The following is a 20,211-nucleotide window of genomic DNA, read 5'->3' as shown; positions in this document are numbered from 1 at the left end:
GAAAAAACGCATGCGTTTTTTTGCGCTAAAACGCAGCGGCAAAAAACGCAAATGTGAAACCAGCCTAACAGAAATTTCCTAGAATCTCTCACATTGAACAGATTCTACAGGACCGGCTGTTCTATTCAATCTTACATGTGCTCCAGGATGTAAATGATTTTTAATTTTGTGAAAATGTGTACCTTATGGCTTATGTGTTAAAATTTGGTATTTATAGATGCACAATACAACTTACATTTTAGGAACTTAAATTGTGTCTTAATTGTAGCAGACGGCACAAGGCGACTTCTCGGCATCTTTCTTCGTGAACTCTTCTTTTTGTGCATGCGTCACCTTTGTGCGTCTGCAGAGTACCACTCACTGATTCCCATATAATCCCAGATATCAATAATAACATTATGTTATGACTCAAGATCTCCGGATATGACATCAAAGAAAGATGAGAACTAGGAGTCCACAAGCTTTGTAAAATAATTGTTATTTTGCATTTAGTAAAGACGTTACTATAGTTCATTAGATGATCAAGGCAATACTAGTGGTTTGGCAGGACTGCACAAGAACTATATACATGGACTGAAATAAGTACCGTACTATGATCATGATTCATCAAAGCTTTTATGCCCAAAAAGTGGAGAAAAAGTTTTTAAAAGTTGAAAATTTTTGGCACAGCTCGAAGTTGAACCAAAATGTTGCTTTTTTGACAAAATCACGCCCGATTCTCCCAGATTGTCCCAGCACTGTATACCATAATACACCTAATGGCAAAGTTAAATACTAATGTGCTAGTGCTATATTACAAGAAAAGTAATTACAAGAAATGTATCATCTGTTCAGGAAATACATTTAAGATGCAGCCATAAAGGCATTTCTAGCATCTTACGCTCATTTGTTAATACACATAAACGTATATGTCACATACAAATATAGTATAATACCTGAGTGCAAAATGTAGTGAGAACATGCAAAATCAAAAACAGTTATCACCCATTTTAGATCCAAGTGGGGCACCGACTACTACCCCAATGCACGTTTTACGCATTGTTTGGATAGTTTGGATGGTTTGGATAGTCGCACAATTCCTTAAATGTCCCACTAATCCTGTCCCCTGATTGGAATTTAGCCTATCACAGTGCTGTGTGTGGTGTATGTGTATTTAGGTCCATGGCACAGATGCCTTCTACTGTTGGTCAAACCTGATCGTGCATGCTCGGGGTGGCACCAAGCTGAATACCAGGCATGCACAATCGGCATAATGACACCAGAGTACCACTTCTCGTTTAGCCTTCATGCTTAGCTTTACTGCAGAAACCACTTGTCTTGCTATTCTTGCAAAGTATTTATTTACCTTTTCTGATTACCAAATCTGCATAGTGCTTAGCATATTTAGCAGTAATCAGTCCCGATTTCAGTATTGTTGCTGCCTGAAGCCAAAATGAAAATAATGCCCCTCCTTGCAAAATATACTGTAGCTGCAGTGAATAAAAGCAACTGTGTAACTGTTGTTTGAGTTTTTCTTTTAAGCTATTCATTGTATGGTACAAGTAACTGTAAACATGATTCTTCAGGTAAGTGTCATTATGGAGAAAACTGCTTTTCTTTGTAAAAAAAAAAAAATGTTTGGTTTGTGATACTGCCAACACCAGAACCACCATCAGTACATTGATACACCACCAGAACCACCAACAGTACAAGAATACATCACTGGAACCACCACCATCAATACATGAATACAGCACTAGAACCACCATGAGTACATGAATACACCATGAGAAACACCATGAGTACATTAATACAGTACCAGAACCACCATTAGAACATAAATATATCACTAGAACCACCATCAGTACATGAATACATCACCAGAGCCATCAGAAGGACATGTATAAACCACCAGAACCACCATCAGTACATGACTATAGCCCAAGAATATGCATCAGTACATGAGAACATCACCAATGCCATCATTAGTACATGAATCCAGCACTAGAATCACCATCAGTACATGAATACAGCACCTGAACCACAATCAGTACATGAATACAACAAGAAACCCACCATCAATACAGCATTAGAATCACCATGAGTACATGAATATAGCACCACCATCAGTACATGAATACAGTACCAGATCCACCATCAGTACATGAATACATAATCAGAATCACCATAAGTACATAAATATATTGCTAAAACCACCATTAGTACACGAATACAGCACCAAAACCACCATCTGTACATGACAACAGCACAAGAACCACTATCGGTATATGATTACATAAACAATTTCACCATAAGTACATACATAAACCATCAGAACCACTACTGGTACATGCATTCAGCACCATAATAAGCATTAGTACATGAATAGTTCACCAAAGTCAGCATCAGTACATGAACACAGCACTAGGACCACCTTCAGTACATGAATACAGGAAACTTTAGATAACCCCTTTTAATGCAGTGATCTATTGCATAGTCAGGCCACCCTTTTATACATTTTATTGCATGCACCTACACTTTTCAATATGTCCTTACCAATTGTAAAGAGATATTGGGAATTTTTCTTATCAGCTATCATTCAGACTGCAGACTAATGGGCATTTCTGTGTTTTTGACATTATAGACAGTACAGTGACTGTCGGTGCTAATGAGCACTACTGCGATTATGATACTACTAGCTATTGAACCCGTTCTACGCCCGGGTGGCGAGCATTTATATTGGTATATGGTCCCCATCCTGCCATGTGCTGCTCCATCCTGCGTCCCCATCCTGTCATGTGCTGCTCCATCCTGCGTCCCTATCCTGTCATGAGCTGCTCCATCCTGCGCCCCCATCCTGTCATGTGCTGCTCCATCCTGCGCCCCCATCCTGTCATGTGCTGCACCCATCCTGCGCCTCCATTCTGTCATTTGCTGCTCCCATCCTGCGCCCCCATCCTGTCATGTGCTGCTCCCATCCTGCGCCCCCATTCTGTCATGTGCTGCTTCCATCCTGCGCCCCCATTCTGTCATGTGCTGCTTCCATCCTGCGCCCCCATTCTGTCATGTGCTGCTCCCATCCTACGCCCCCATTCTGACACGTGCTGCTCCCATCCTGCGCCCCTATTCTGACATGTGCTGCACCCATCCTGCGCCTCCATTCTGACATGTGCTGCACCCATCCTGCGCCTCCATTCTGTCATTTGCTGCTCCCATCCTGCGCCCCCATCCTGTCATGTGCTGCTCCCATCCTGCACCCCATTCTGTCATGTGCTGCTCCCATCCTGCACCCCGTTCTGGCATGTGCTGCTGCCATCCTGCACCCCCGTTCTGTCATGTGCTGCCCTATTCTGTCATGTGCTGCTCCCATCCTGCGCCCCCGTTCTGTCATGTGCTGCTCCCATCCTGCGCCCCCATTCTGACATGTGCTGCTCCCATCCTGCACCCCCATTCTGACATGTGCTGCTCCCATCCTGCGCCCCCATTCTGTCATTTGCTGCTCCCATCCTGCACCCCATCCTGTCATGTGCTGCTCCCATCCTGCGCCCCCGTTCTGTCATGTGCTGCTTCCATCCTGCACCCCCATTCTGTCATGTGCTGCTGCCATCCTGCACCCCCGTTATGTCATGTGCTGCTCCCATCCTGCGCCCCCGTTCTGTCATGTGCTGCTCCCATCCTGCGCCACCGTTCTGTAATTTGCTGCTCCCATCCATATGCCCCATATGCTGCTCCATAAAGGTTGATGGCCCCATAAGATGCTCTATAGTATATGCCTCATGCTGCTGCATTATGGTTGATGGCCCCCATAAGATGCTCCATAGTATATGCCTCATATGCTGCTGCATTATGGTTGATGGCCCCATAAGATGCTCCATAGTATTATATGCCCCGTATGCTGCTCCATAAAGGTTTATGGCCCCCATAAGATGCTCCATAGTATATGCCCTGTATGCTGTTCCATAAAGGTTTATGGCCCCCATAAGATGCTCCATATTGTTATATGCCCCGTATGCTGCACCATAAAGGTTTATGGCCCCCATAAGATGCTCCATAGTATTATATGCCCCGTATGCTGCTCCATAAAGGTTTATGGCCCCCATAAGATGCTCCATAGTATATGCCCTGTGTGCTGTTCCATAAAGGTTTATGGCCCCCATAAGATGCTCCATACTATATATGTCCCTTATGCTGCTGCGATATATAAAAAAAAAAATAACATACTCTCCTATCATCGCTGGGCGCCGAGTGCTGGGGGGCCTGAGCAGGCGGGGACACCGGCGCGCTGTGGGGGTCAGGTGCCGGAGTCGCCGCTAGCTCAGGTCCCCGACACTTGCTATTGTCACCTGGCCCTGATCCAGCGCTGCGTGCCGCTTCGTGTTCCGGGTCCTCTGGCTGTGACTGTTCAGTCAGAGGGCGGCGCGCATTAAGCGCATCATCGCGCCCTCTGAACTGTGAACGTCACAGGCAGAGGACCCGAAAGATGGAGCGGCGCTGGAATGGGGCCAGGTGACTATAGCTTATACTCACCCTCCTGGCACGTCCCTGCTTCTCCGTTGGAGATCGCGGTGTGCGTTCAGTGCTTACCCATACCGCGATCTCCTGGGCTGCGTCACTCTGTGGGGTTCAGACTGCGCCGGCGCTTGCACTTGCGCAGTCTATAAAGGCTTCGGACAGAGTGACGCTCCCAGCCTTATATTATAGATAAACAGTTTTGTGCCCGACACTCATAATGGGTATCGCTGTGAGGCTGAGAGCACAGTGATCGTCACTGGTAATGGACGCTGTCATTGTTTGTTATTAGCACTTTTCTCACTGCTCTGGCACATGAAGAGTTATACGAAATCCTTAAGGTCTCTATAAACTATTTACCTCTTAAATTACCCCGCGCAGTGCACAAAGCGGCTGCAGATTGCGGCTGGAGGAGCTCCTTTTCATATGGATATGACCGTAACCGTCTGCAGAAAGCGTGATCACCTGCTCGCCAAACAAAATCACAGATAATTAGCGACTAAACAATATTGAGCGAACGCGCTGAGAATGGAAATGTTGCCAATGTGTATGCGTATTCCTGACGCCAGATCGTTACTGCGATCAATGCCGGCTAATTCTATTCAGCTTTCTAAATGACTCTTCAGGAGGCAAGTCTGGGGAAATACGACCAAAAAGCGAGGAGAGAAAACACGTTCTGGAGTCTTCATCTTACTCAGTATTATAAATCCTGCCTTATCAAGGTGGTATCTGCTTTTGGGAAGGTTGGATGGCATCCATAATGGCTGCAGTACTGGTGTACTGGTCCCTTGGTGGAGCTACACCTAAGCTCGTCCACCAGTATGGACCCTCAGCTAAAGCTGATCTGAAGATTGAGTGGTTGGGACCACCACTAATGACTGATCTTATACCGCTGGTCATGAAATGACGTCACTCCAGGCCGAGGGGTCCGGCTCACCTCCAATTACTGATGTCATCACACTTATTGTGTTACTACAGGTTGGGTGGTCCAATGTCACCCCTACCTGTCCAGGATGATCCCATAGAGCCTAGAGGATGTCGGCTTTTGACCACCTCAATGGGATCGCCTATTTGGATGCCCGCTGTCACCTATGATTTTATTGTGCGCCATGTTTTCTGTTGGGCATTTTACTTAGTTCCAAAATTAAAAACTTTCAACTTAAATGGCTCTATTGATCGGGAAAGCTGTGACTTCTGCATCCACTCCCCTCCTCCCAATGTCCCGTAGGAAAGGATAAGTGGTCACAAATGGTCACTTCTGATCTACTCATCCTTTATGGAAAGGCCAAGGATAGCCATAAGCTGTAGTCAACTACCTCCAGCCCCGTAGACAATGGATAGGAGATAGTTGAGCCTGCATGGCCACCGCTCCGTTCCATCTCTACATTTCAGAGCCTCGGTCTCGGTATTGGTGGGGGCTCCATCAGTTGGAAACTCACTGATCACACAGTTAGGAAAGACCCTTTAACCACAGAGTTAACACTTGATTGTGGGGGATCCTAGCAGCTCCTTGCCTGAGGTCTCGTCTAATAAATCTACTGCCACATTTTTTAATAATCTGAGCCAAAAAATGGTAAATCTGCCCTAATTTTGCTGGGAAATTTATAGAAAAACCTGTCCAGGAAAACTTAAAAGAATCAACATAAGGAAGAAAAAAAAGAAAATTTCTATCATATTGTAACACTCGCCTGGTGTATAATTTATAATTGCGGACCCAGAGGGTCCATTCATGCATTTATTCAAGGCTACAACCACCACTGACCATGTTTTTCAGAAGCCCCTCTATCCCCAAGGCTCAAAGCGAGCAATTACTATCCCATAAAATCTCACACAATCCCGTTCCTCGATTCCAACTGTCAAGAAATAGGAAAATATAAAATATATTATTGTATTAGAATGCAAAACAGTCCCACCAATATTCTCCACTTAACGACGTTATCCTGCTCGTCCCGGACAATCCCCCAACAGGACAACGTTGCTCACGGAATCTGGCTGAAATGTTCTATTCTAGGCTGGAAATCTCCGTTCTCACTCGTCTCTGCAGACTCCGCTCCGTTCAGCTGCCGGTTTCAATAAAAAAAATAGAAGTAAATGGAAAAGCTTCCAGCCATCCAGTTATTGATCGAGCATGTCCCACCTTCAGCAGGTCGTCAGGAGCGGCAGGAGAAGGGGAGAAGATGCACTCCGAGTGCCAGAAAATTAGGGTCATTAATATGTTGTGCTTGGGGACTTAAAGACCAAAAATTGCAATTAACCTTAAGATGATGATTAAAAATCTAATTAATGATTACATGCCAAAGGAAGATGTCACACGGAAACACATTTTCAAAGAAGCGAGTGGGTGGGAGGGGAGAGAGGAATGTGGTAATTACCTCCGATCTTACATGAAAACTCTCGAGTAGAGGAAAGCGGCCTTTACTCTCTATTCTCAGATGCCAAATGGACGGAACGTCTTTTTATATTAAATTTATTGATGAAAATGAAGGAATACATACCTTCTGTTATACGGCAGCCTGCACTTAATGATTAGTATGAGTGGCAACGATTCGCGGCCCAGATCTATGACACATAACTATTCATAATAACCGGCTGCAAAAATGACTGAACTGAATGATGTTATTGACTGAAAAGTCCGACCCTGCTCAGATACTAAAGGATCATCAAGCTGCGGAGACACAGAAACAACACACAGGGCCAGAAAACTAATCAGTGTAATTAAGCTTGTAAAAATAAATGTTTACTACTGAGCACAAATTCATCCCATATAATAAGATTCAAAGAAGGAAATGTGACATACTGTATGAATATATGACTATCCTGCTCTGATGCTGAATTACACTTCAGAGCTGTACTCGCTATTCTTCCGATAGAGTTACTATGTACATATGTTAGATCACTTATTATATACAGATCCTGAGTTACATCCTGTATTATACTCCAGAGCTGCACTCACTATTCTGCTGGTGCAGTCACTGTGTACATACATTACATTACTGATCCTGAGTTACATCCTGTATTATACTCCAGAGCTGCACTCACTATTCTGCTGGTGCAGTCACTGTGTACATACATTACATTACTGACCCTGAGTTACCTCCTATATTATACTCAAGAGCTGCACTCACTCTTCTGCTGGTGCAGTCACTGTGTACATACATTACATTACTGTTGTGAATTATGTGGCAGAGCTCCCTCCTGTGGTCACAAGTGGTACTTCGGCTGATTCTCTCTGTGAGCTTCCGTTGGTGGAGGAAAGTGGTACTGCGGCTTCTGAGTTTCCTTCCTCAGGTGATGTGGTGAAGTCGTTAGGTGCTGCTCTATTTAACTCCACCTAGTGCTTTGATCCTGGCCTCCAGTCTATGTTCTAGTATTGGACCTGTTTCCTCCTGGATCGTTCCTGTGGCCTGCTGCTCTGCATAGCTAAGTTCCGCTTTGCTATTTTGTTTGCTGTTTTTTCTGTCCAGCTTGTATATTTGTTTTTTTCCTGCTTGCTGGAAGCTCTGGGACGCAGAGGGTGTACCTCCGTGCCGTTAGTTCGGTACGGAGGGTCTTTTTGCCCCCTTTGCGTGGTTTTTGTAGGGTTTTGTGTTGACCGCAAAGTTACCTTTCCTATCCTCGCTCTGTTCAGAAAGTCGGGCCTCACTTTGCTAAATCTATTTCATCTCTACGTTTGTCTTTTCATCTTAACTCACAGTCATTATATGTGGGGGCTGCCTTTTCCTTTGGGGTATTTCTCTGAGGCAAGGTAGGCTTATTTTCTATCTTCAGGCTAGCTAGTTTCTCAGGCTGTGCCGAGTTGCATAGGGAGCATTAGGCGCAATCCACGGCTGCCTCTAGTGTGGTTGGAGAGGATTAGGGTTTGCGGTCAGCAGAGTTCCCACGTCTCAGAGCTCGTTCTATGTTTTTGGGTTATTGTCAGGTCACTGAATGTGCTCTGACCTCTATGTCCATTGTGGTACTGAATTACCTTATCATAACAGTACTGGAGGCCTAAAGTACTAATGATTCTCAATAGAGGGAAAAAAGAAGTTCTGAGACCATTTTTTTTTCTCTGCACTGTGTTTTGCCTTTTTTTTCCCCTAGACATTTGGGTGGTTCAGGACACAGGTGTAGCGATGGACATTAAAGGTCTGTCTTCATGTGTGGATCAGCTCACGGCAAGAGTACAAAATATTCAAGACTTTGTGGTTCAGAATTCTATGTTAGAACCGAGAATTCCTATTCCTGATTTGTTTTTTGGAGATAGAACTAAATTTCTGAGTTTCAAAAATAATTGTAAACTATTTCTGGCTTTGAAACCTCGCTCCTCTGGTGACCCAGTTCAACAAGTTAGGATCATTATTTCTTTTTTACGTGGCGACCCTCAGGACTGGGCATTTTCTCTTGCGTCAGGAGATCCTGCATTAAGTAATATCGATGCGTTTTTCCTGGCGCTCGGATTGCGGTACGATGAACCTAATTCAGTGGATCAGGCAGAGAAAAATTTGCTGGCTCTGTGTCAGGGTCAGGATGAGATAGAGGTATATTGTCAGAAATTTAGAAAGTGGTCCGTACTCACTCAATGGAATGAAGGTGCGCTTGCAGCTATTTTCAGAAAAGGTCTCTCTGAAGCCCTTAAGGATGTCATGGTGGGATTTCCTATGCCTGCTGGTCTGAATGAGTCTATGTCTTTGGCCATTCAGCGCGGTCGACGCTTGCGTGAGCATAAATCTGTGCACCATTTGGCGCTATTACCTGAGCTTAAACCTGAGCCTATGCAGTGCGATAGAACTTTGACCAGAGTTGAACGGCAAGAACACAGACGTCTGAATGGGTTGTGTTTCTACTGTGGTGATTCCACTCATGCTATCTCTGATTGTCCTAAGCGCACTAAGCGGTTCGCTAGGTCTGCCACCATTGGTACTGTACAGTCAAAATTTCTTCTGTCCGTTACCTTGATCTGCTCTTTGTCATCGTATTCTGTCATGGCATTTGTGGATTCAGGCGCTGCCCTGAATTTGATGGACTTGGAGTATGCTAGGCGTTGTGGGTTTTTCTTGGAGCCCTTGCAGTGTCCTATTCCATTGAGAGGAATTGATGCTACGCCTTTGGCCAAGAATAAGCCTCAGTACTGGACCCAGCTGACCATGTGCATGGCTCCTGCACATCAGGAAGTTATTCGCTTTCTGGTGTTGCATAATCTGCATGATGTGGTCGTGTTGGGGTTGCCATGGCTACAAGTCCATAATCCAGTATTAGATTGGAAATCCATGTCTGTGTCCAGCTGGGGTTGTCAGGGGGTACATGGTGATGTCCCATTTCTGACTATTTTGTCATCCACCCCTTCTGAGGTTCCAGAGTTCTTGTCTTATTACCGGGATGTATTTGATGAGCCCAAGACCGATACCCTACCTCCGCATAGGGATTGTGATTGTGCTATCGATTTGATTCCTGGTAGCAAATTCACAAAAGGTCGACTGTTTAATTTATCTGTGCCTGAGCACGCCGCTATGCGGAGTTATGTGAAGGAGTCCTTGGAGAAGGGGCATATTCGCCCGTCATTGTCGCCATTAGGAGCAGGGTTCTTTTTTGTAGCCAAGACTGTGGAGACCTGGGTGTCGTAACCAGTGCCTTCCCCCCTCCCATCAATCCCGTAATCAAACACACACAGTCCTAGGTGGGTTGAACAAGTCGGTCACAGTTTATTAATTAAATAATCGGAGAAAGGGCAATTACATATCGTAACGAGCGGCTCGCGCCGAGCTCCTGTCAGTGATCGACAGGGGAATTGGCCCAACGAGCGGTTACGACCTTTGCCCTCCTCCGCTTTTTCCGCTGTGACTTAATAAAGGTTACCAGGGTTAGTTATAACAACATACGTAATAAATTTTTTTTTTTTTTTTTTTTAAATCTTATAACATAGTTCACACATTTACATTCTCCTGGAGGTTAGTTTAATCATTAGCCTTTAAAAGGGAGGGTGGGTGGGACAAAAGCTTCCAGGTGTCCTGCCGAGAGTGAAAGAGAAAGTTCTCGGCCGGACACCTGGATTTAACCCCTGTAGGAGTGGCCGTAGGACCCCTCCCCTCTAGTGCCCACTGGCCGGCTGGGGTCTTCCAATTAGTGCATCACTAAGGGGGGAGTGATGCTAGGGGGGAACTGGCACAGACATTCTTTTCGTGCAGCTCTCTGTGTGCTCCCCAGTCAGAGACGCGCACCTTATACAGTACCGCGTCTGCCAGACTGTGGAGACCTGGGTGTCGTAACCAGTGCCTTCCCCCCTCCCATCAGTCCCGTAATGAAACACACACAGTCCTAGGTGGGTTGAACAGGTCGGTCACAGTTTATTAATTAAATAATCGGAGAAAGGGCAATTACATATCGTAACGAGCGGCTCGCGCCGAGCTCCTGTCAGTGATCGACAGGGGAATTGGCCCAACGAGCGGTTACGACCTTTGCCCTCCTCCGCTTTTTCCGCCACGGAGGATCCCGTGTATTAACTACGCGGGACTCCGACCCCACCCCTCGATGTTAGGGCCTGTTCAACCCCATCCTGTACACCAGACAGAAAAATATCGAGGCCAATGTCCGTTAGGTGAACTTCGTCCGGTCTTAATTGTGGCGTGTTATCCCCTTGTAGCTGGCGTTGCCGGATCACGATACCGCCTCTTCCTCTCACATATTTTCCAATCCGCGCGTTGAATTTCCTTCTTGTCCGCTCTATGGCTTTTTTATCTCTTACTCCTCGCCAAACGGCCCGTGGTGTTATATCCGACCACACCAGTATCATGTTCCTGAATAGACAGTTGAACCTTTCCATATCCGTTGTCACCCATTTGTACAATTCAGCCACCTTTTGTTTGCCCAGGTCATTGCCACCCGCGTGTACCACCATTATCACCGGATGTTCCGCCATCCTTGCTATGCCAACCATCTCTTTGAACACCTGTTTCCACTGGAGGCCTCTGACACCCCTCCAGTTAACTTTTATGCCCGGGAGGTAAAGATTTGTTCCTCCTGGCCGCAGTTTGGCCCTCTTTTCGGCCCAGTAAACGTAGGAATCTCCTACAACCCAAACATCAACCCCTGAAAGAGACAACACATGTTAATTAAGCAAGTCGGGTCTTATGTATCTGGCGAAGCATGCGGACTTCCAACGACTCATTCTCTGCACCTCGGCCTCTGACACTCCTGCCCTAGCCGCTTCTGTGGCTGCCCCTATGCGGAACGAATGTGTTCCGTACTCCTTTGGATTTGCGCCGGCTTTTTCCAAGCATAGCTTGAACATCGCCTGAAATTGGTACTTGGTCATAGGGGACCCGTCTGTATGAGTGAAGAAAAATCTACCAGCGTGTCTTATCCCGGCGTATCTTCTAACCATTTTTAGCGGGCAAGCTGGGCCATCTGTGGAGTTAACCAGTACCCATGTGCCCCTACCAGTGGGATCGCATTTGGATTTTCTAACCCTGATGCGCAGGGCGTCACTGCATATAACTATGTCCTCATTAATTAGGCCTCCTTCCGACGCGTTTTTTGACCGCGGTAGCAATTCGCTGATACGCCGCGCTCCGAAAAAGACGGTCGCAAAAGTTGCTGATATGAGGGCCGCCTCATATTGCGATAAGCAGACCGACGGGGATATCGCAATCAGGTCCTGCAATAGTCTCAGAGAAATGGGGCGGCGACCTTCTTGGCTTGGCTGAAGCCTTTTCCAACCTTTTATGGCTTGTCTTATGCAAAAGGACTTAGTTACGTGTACCCAACCCAATAATTGAAAGAAAAATGCTAGCCCCGATAATTTCCGTTGTGCCGAGGTGCCCGACGCCCCACTTTCCCTCATCCGTAATAAGAAATCGGTTGTCACCGCGCTTCGTGCTCGGTCGCATTTATCGACTGGCCTACCCCGAATTAGTGAGCACCACTCCTCCCAAGCCTTACCATACACCTGCCAGGTAGCTGACGAAACGGAGGCCCGGATTAAGGGCATCAATGATTGGCCACTGTGTCCCACAGGGACTGTGGACACCGAATACCCCGGGGGTTGCGCGTTGGGCTGCTGGATTCTGAAAGCCTGCCAATTGGAAAATAACAATGGGTTAATGATATTCTCATCGACTTCCACCACCACGGTGGCTCTACACCAAATATTGTTTTCAAGGCATATCAGTGCAAGCCGTCGCAAGAGAGCGAGTATGGGCAAGGATGAAGAAGACATGTGATTTAAACTCTTCACTGTTTTTACATTTTTAGTTTGGAAACGAATGTTCATGTTCCTCAACTGATCGGCCCATATCTCCAATGCTGCTACTACCACAAACAATTCCCATAGGGCCGGGTCTTGCCCCCACATTGTTGTCGTCCATTTCTCTGGCCAACCAGATTTGCACCATTGATTTTTATAGATTGCTGCGAAACCCTCTTTTTTGTTCCACCCTACTGTCAGTCCTAATTCCTTGCTTGTGATCTCTTTAGCCATGACGCACGTGTGACCGTTGTACGATTGTAGGAACGTCTGCCATACCAGCAGATCAGCTTTTAGCGAACGAGTGAGCCTAATTCTAGGGCCGGGCTAAGAAGCACCTTTTGTTGCCAGGGATAGTCTGCGCGAGAAAGCTCTGCCGACCGGCATTACGCGGCAGGCGAAGGTCAGTAGACCCAATAACGCCTGCATTTGCTGTAGGGTTACCTTGTTAACTTCGAGGAAGCTTTTCAACATTTGCAGGGTTTTTTGTATTTTATCCTCTGGTAATCAGAAAACCATCATCTTGGTATCTATTTCAATGCCCAGAAAGGGCAATACATTACATGGTCCCTCCGTTTTCTCCGGTGACAAGGGCACGCCGAATTTCAGTGAGATAGATTTGAATTTTTCTAGTAGATTGGAGCAGAGTTTAGAATTTCTGGGGCCGACAAACAGGAAATCGTCGAGGTAGTGAATTAGGGATTTACTGCCCGTTTCGTACCGAACTACGTGCTGAATAGCTCGAAATAGTGACATGAGATGGAACATCCCATTGGGAGGCACATGTCGAAGTAATAGTATTGGTCCCCTTTGCAGCCCAGAAAGTGGAAACATTCGGGGTGCACGGGTAGTAAACGGAATGCCGATTCTATGTCGGATTTGGCTAGTAGGGCGCCGGGTCCGGCTGCCCGTACTAATTCTACCGCTTTATCGAACGACGCGTATGAGACGGAAGCTTCTTCTGGGAAAATTGCGTTATTAACCGAATCGCCCTTTGGGTGAGATAAATGACGGATTAGGCGGTATTTACCGGGTTCCTTTTTTGGTATGATGCCAAATGGAGATATTTTAATGTTTTTGAAGGGGAGCGACTTAAAGGTGCCTGCTACCCTACCCATTTCCACCTCCTTGATGATTTTTTTATCTAAGAATTTTGGGGAATTCGCGAGCCGATTTTAGGTTATCAGATAGGGTTGGCGTTCTTGTTAACCTAAAGGGAAGAAAGAACCCGTCAGAGAATCCTGCTTGCAGCTGCTGAGCCGCTTTCTTATTAAGATAGAGCTTTAGCCAGGGGGCCATCGCGGTTGCGCTCACTGGGGTTCTGCCTTGTAGGCCCTTTGTATGCCTGACAAATGCACCTTGCCGCTGGGTGTCCCCCCCGCAAGCAGAACAGTCATGTCTGAATTTGCATAAATTGTGGAAACGGCAGTTTCCCTCGTTATATAGCCAGCAGGCCCCGGGTTTTCGCACGACTACTGAGTTCTGACCTGCAGTTGTGGACTAATACTGCGAAGGCCTGGAGCCCATTATTCCTCGTTAACCCGATTTTTGATCTCCCTCTATCGAAACCCCTTTCGTTAGCTCTATCAACCGTTTGTTGGTCCGTTGATAACAGCGACCAAATATCAATATAATCGTTGTCCCAGATTTTCTGTCTCGTTTCCTGGTCTATATGAGCGCCTAGGCGTCTTTGTGTAGATTTGCGGACTGTGGTGTTGAATTGTTCACCACATTTCCCCTTGCATGAGTTAATTGTAGGATTATCTCCTTTAACGCTGACGTTAGCTCCATTTCCTTTACATTAACTCCGTAGCGTAACGTTTCCTCGCTACCCTTGGTACACTCACCGCTGTGTGACTCTGGACGAGTGTACACCGATCCTGGAGGAACCCCCGCAGATGTTGACGGGGGGATGTCGCAGGACGGGGAAACTCTGGCTCCCGCTACAGCGAGGGATTGGCCGATGCACTGATTATCGTACGTTGGAGCCCGATTACTACCACGTAGTGGTGGATTGATGGCTCTGTCTTCCGTGACTGCGTGGTGGTTGTTGTGGCTGGAAGCCGCGGGGGATTGTTCTCCCCGGCTGATAGCCCTAGAGGGTGACCGTGATTTAGAGGACTTGCCGCGTGCATGATGACTCCTATCCGGACTTTGCGATACCTCGGACCCCTCGGATGTTGCTGATGACAGCCATCCTGTGGCCGGGATCTGCGGTGGCTCCTATGGGAGCTGCGTCTGCGACGGTAGTGGCGCTTAGAGGAGTAGCGGGAACGGCGAAGGGAGTTATCGGAGGAAGATTGGGAGGACGTGCGGCGTCTACGCCTTCGTCCGCCGTTATAATGCGGTGTAATGGGGGGGATTCTATGAGTAGACAGAGGGGGATTATTGGCCGTAGATGGTCCTGCAGTGCTAATTAGAAGGGGGGGCGTAAGGAGGTAACTGTATTCTTCCCTATTGCTGGGATTTGACGGGGCGGTGGTTAACGGAAGATTTTTATTAAGGTTTTGGGCAGTGGGGGGAGGTGAGAATGTGTCTGTGCTTGGTGCGTTTACTGAGATGTTGCCGTGATTCCCGCTGTGCGGCTGTTGAGCGCCTTGCTCGGTCCCATGGGACCGAACAACGCGCTCTTCAGCCGCCCTATGACCTCTCTGGCCTGACCCCTGATACCCCCGTGCAGGCATCAGTGCTGCGCCTGCCGGGGGTAGGCTAGAGGTCACGCCCGGTGACAAATCAGCACGCTGTTCGGTCGAGTTCGACCGAACAGCGCGCTCTGGGGAACGTGAGGGGTTAAAACCAGCCTCCAGGTTACCCCCTGCGGGCAGCGTATATGTGCCCGCAGGGAAGGTAATGGAGGACTGGCTAGCGCTGTTCTCCTCGCTGGGATCCGATGACCGGAAGTGGGTGGGCGGAGACAGGAAGTTGGTGGGTGGAGCTTTTCCCCGGTGCCGGACCAAGCCCGAGGAGGGAGCCGGAAGATGCCGGCAGCTGCGAGGCGGTGAGGCAGCCCCCTCCCCAACCTGGAGCCGCTCTGGGGCGCGGGGTAAGCGGGCAGACCGCCTTTCCCCCTGTATCGCCCGCAGCGGCCCCGGAGCGGCCGGGGATTGGGGCGATACCTCTAACCGCCCGGCGCTGCACACCCCCGCTGCTGCCCCCGGAGCTGCAGGAAGGGAAAGTGGCGGCGCCGCGGGCAGAACGGCGCGACCGGGGATTGGGGCGAGGGCTCCAACCGCCCGGCGCCGCACGCCGACACACCGCCTGCAGCCGGAGCTGCAGGCGGGGAAAGTGGCGGTGCCGCGGGTGGAACGGCGCGACCCGCCGCCCCCTCTGACGGGGGACTGCAAACATTTCTACGGCGGGTGCGTCGCCCGGACCTACTCCGCCGCCTATGCCCGCCCGACGCTGGTCGGGCCCCGGACAGCTGCGGACCAGTGGGGGGCGCAGGTATCCAGGCAGCTCCACCCTCCGTACCCCCGGCACCCATCGCAGAACGACCCGTAGCCGGCGTGCCGATCCGCGGCTGAGGAGAGACGGACATGGAGCGACCTGAGGGCCCAGGGGAGACGACTCTAGCCGGACCACCAGGTGAGGGGATTGTGAGCAGGGGGGAGGAGAGGGGACAGAAAGCTGAGCCCTGACCCCGGTAAAAATGGCTTGAAGCCAGTGCTCACCTTTCTGTGCCGCTCCCTTCAACAAGGCCGCAACCAGGGGGTCCGACATCACTGCAGGGGCACAGACAAAAGCTTCCAGGTGTCCTGCCGAGAGTGAAAGAGAAAGTTCTCGGCCGGACACCTGGATTTAACCCCTGTAGGAGTGGCCGTAGGACCCCTCCCCTCTAGTGCCCACTGGCCGGCTGGGGTCTTCCAATTAGTGCATCACTAAAGGGGGGGAGTGATGCTAGGGGGGAACTGGCACAGACATTCTTTTCGTGCAGCTCTCTGTGTGCTCCCCAGTCAGAGACGCGCACCTTATACAGTACCGCGTCTGCCAGAAGGATGGTTCACTGAGACCTTGTATAGATTACCGCCTTCTAAATAAGATCACGGTTAAATTTCAGTACCCCTTGCCGTTGTTATCTGATTTGTTTGCTCGGATTAAGGGGGCTAGTTGGTTCACCAAGATAGATCTTCGTGGTGCGTATAATCTTGTGCGTATTAAGCGAGGCGATGAATGGAAAACTGCATTTAATACGCCCGAGGGCCATTTTGAGTATCTAGTTATGCCATTCGGACTTGCCAATGCTCCATCAGTGTTTCAGTCCTTTATGCATGACATCTTCCGAGAGTACCTGGATAAATTCCTGATTGTGTACTTGGATGACATTTTGATCTTCTCGGATGATTGGGAGTCTCATGTGAAGCAGGTCAGAACGGTGTTTCAGGTCCTGCGTGCTAATTCTTTGTTTGTGAAGGGATCAAAGTGTCTCTTTAGTGTTCAGAAGGTTTCATTTTTGGGGTTCATCTTTTCCCCTTCTACTATCGAGATGGACCCTGTTAAGGTCCAAGCCATCCATGATTGGACTCAGCCGACGTCTCTGAAAAGTCTGCAAAAGTTCCTGGGCTTTGCTAATTTTTATCGTCGCTTCATCTGCAATTTTTCTAGTATTGCTAAACCATTGACCGATTTGACCAAGAAGGGTGCTGATGTGGTCAATTGGTCTTCTGCTGCTGTGGAAGCTTTTCAAGAGTTGAAGCGTCGTTTTTCTTCTGCCCCTGTGTTGTGTCAACCAGATGTTTCGCTTCCGTTCCAGGTCGAGGTTGATGCTTCTGAGATTGGAGCAGGGGCTGTTTTGTCGCAGAGAAGTTCTGATTGCTCGGTGATGAAACCATGCGCCTTCTTTTCCAGGAAGTTTTCGCCTGCTGAGCGAAATTATGATGTTGACAATCGAGAGTTGCTGGCCATGAAGTGGGCATTCGAGGAGTGGCGTCATTGGCTTGAAGGAGCTAAGCATCGCGTGGTGGTCTTGACTGAGCATAAGAACTTGACTTATCTCGAGTCTGCCAAGCGGTTGAATCCTAGACAGGTTCGTTGGTCGCTGTTTTTTGCCCGTTTTGACTTTGTGATTTCGTACCTTCCGGGCTCTAAAAATGTGAAGGCGGATGCTCTGTCTAGGAGTTTTTTGCCCGACTCTCCGGGTTTATCTGAGCCGGCGGGTATCCTCAAAGAGGGAGTAATTGTGTCTGCCATCTTCCCTGATTTGCGGCGGGTGCTGCAAAAATTTCAGGCTAATAAACCTGATCGTTGCCCAGCGGAGAAACTGTTTGTCCCTGATAGGTGGACGAATAAAGTTATCTCTGAGGTTCATTGTTCGGTGTTGGCTGGTCATCCTGGAATCTTTGGTACCAGAGAGTTAGTGGCTAGATCCTTTTGGTGGCCATCTCTGTCGCGGGATGTGCGTTCTTTTGTGCAGTCCTGTGGGATTTGTGCTCGGGCTAAGCCCTGCTGTTCTCATGCCAGTGGGTTGCTTTTGCCCTTGCCGGTCCCGAAGAGGCCTTGGACACATATCTCTATGGATTTTATTTCAGATCTTCCCGTCTCTCAAAAGATGTCAGTCATTTGGGTGGTCTGTGATCGCTTCTCTAAGATGGTCCATTTGGTACCCTTGTCTAAATTACCTTCCTACTCTGATTTGGTGCCATTGTTCTTCCAGCATGTGGTTCGTTTACATGGCATTCCAGAGAATATCGTTTCTGACAGAGGTTCCCAGTTTGTTTCGAGGTTTTGGCGAGCCTTTTGTGGTAGGATGGGCATTGACTTGTCTTTTTCCTCGGCTTTCCATCCTCAGACTAATGGCCAGACCGAACGAACCAATCAGACCTTGGAAACATATCTGAGATGCTTTGTTTCTGCTGATCAGGATGACTGGGTGTCCTTTTTGCCTTTGGCTGAGTTCGCCCTTAATAATCGGGCCAGCTCGGCTACCTTGGTTTCGCCGTTTTTCTGCAACTCTGGGTTCCATCCTCGTTTCTCTTCAGGGCAGGTTGAGTCTTCGGACTGTCCTGGTGTGGATACTGTGGTGGACAGGTTGCAGCAGATTTGGACTCATGTAGTGGACAATTTGACCTTGTCCCAGGAGAAGGCTCAACGTTTCGCTAATCGCTGACGCTGTGTGGGTCCCCGACTTCGTGTTGGGGATTTGGTTTGGTTATCTTCTCATCATATTCCTATGAAGGTTTCCTCTCCTAAGTTTAAACCTCGTTTCATTGGTCCATATAGGATTTCTGAGGTTCTTAATCCTGTGTCTTTTCGTCTGACCCTTCCAGATTCTTTTTCCATACATAACATATTCCATAGGTCATTGTTGCGGAGATACGTGGCACCTAAGGTTCCATCTGTTGATCCTCCTGCCCCGGTTTTGGTGGAGGGGGAGTTGGAGTATATTGTGGAGAAGATTTTGGATTCTCGTGTTTCAAGACGGAAACTCCAGTATCTGGTTAAGTGGAAGGGTTATGCTCAGGAAGATAATTCCTGGGTCTTTGCCTCTGATGTCCATGCTCCCGATCTTGTTCGTGCCTTTCATATGGCTCATCCTGGTCGTCCTGGGGGCTCTGGTGAGGGTTCGGTGACCCCTCCTCAAGGGGGGGGTACTGTTGTGAATTCTGTGGCAGAGCTCCCTCCTGTGGTCACAAGTGGTACTTCGGCTGATTCTCTCTGTGAGCTTCCGTTGGTGGAGGAAAGTGGTACTGCGGCTTCTGAGTTTCCTTCCTCAGGTGATGTGGTGAAGTCGTTAGGTGCTGCTCTATTTAACTCCACCTAGTGCTTTGATCCTGGCCTCCAGTCTATGTTCTAGTATTGGACCTGTTTCCTCCTGGATCGTTCCTGTGGCCTGCTGCTCTGCATAGCTAAGTTCTGCTTTGCTATTTTGTTTGCTGTTTTTTCTGTCCAGCTTGTATATTTGTTTTTTCCTGCTTGCTGGAAGCTCTGGGATGCAGAGGGTGTACCTCCGTGCCGTTAGTTCGGTACGGAGGGTCTTTTTGCCCCCTTTGCGTGGTTTTTGTAGGGTTTTGTGTTGACCGCAAAGTTACCTTTCCTATCCTCGCTCTGTTCAGAAAGTCGGGCCTCACTTTGCTAAATCTATTTCATCTCTACGTTTGTCTTTTCATCTTAACTCACAGTCATTATATGTGGGGGCTGCCTTTTCCTTTGGGGTATTTCTCTGAGGCAAGGTAGGCTTATTTTCTATCTTCAGGCTAGCTAGTTTCTCAGGCTGTGCCGAGTTGCATAGGGAGCGTTAGGCGCAATCCACGGCTGCCTCTAGTGTGGTTGGAGAGGATTAGGGTTTGCGGTCAGCAGAGTTCCCACGTCTCAGAGCTCGTTCTATGTTTTTGGGTTATTGTCAGGTCACTGAATGTGCTCTGACCTCTATGTCAATTGTGGTACTGAATTACCTTATCATAACACATTACTGACCCTGAGTTACCTCCTATATTATACTCCAGAGCTGCACTCACTATTCTGCTGGTGCAGTCACTGTGTACATACATTACATTACTGATCCTGAG

This window comes from Ranitomeya imitator, chromosome 1 (genome assembly GCF_032444005.1).
Source record: "Ranitomeya imitator isolate aRanImi1 chromosome 1, aRanImi1.pri, whole genome shotgun sequence".
In the NCBI taxonomy this organism is placed as follows: domain Eukaryota; kingdom Metazoa; phylum Chordata; class Amphibia; order Anura; family Dendrobatidae; genus Ranitomeya; species Ranitomeya imitator.
This window is presented reverse-complemented; position numbering follows the sequence as displayed.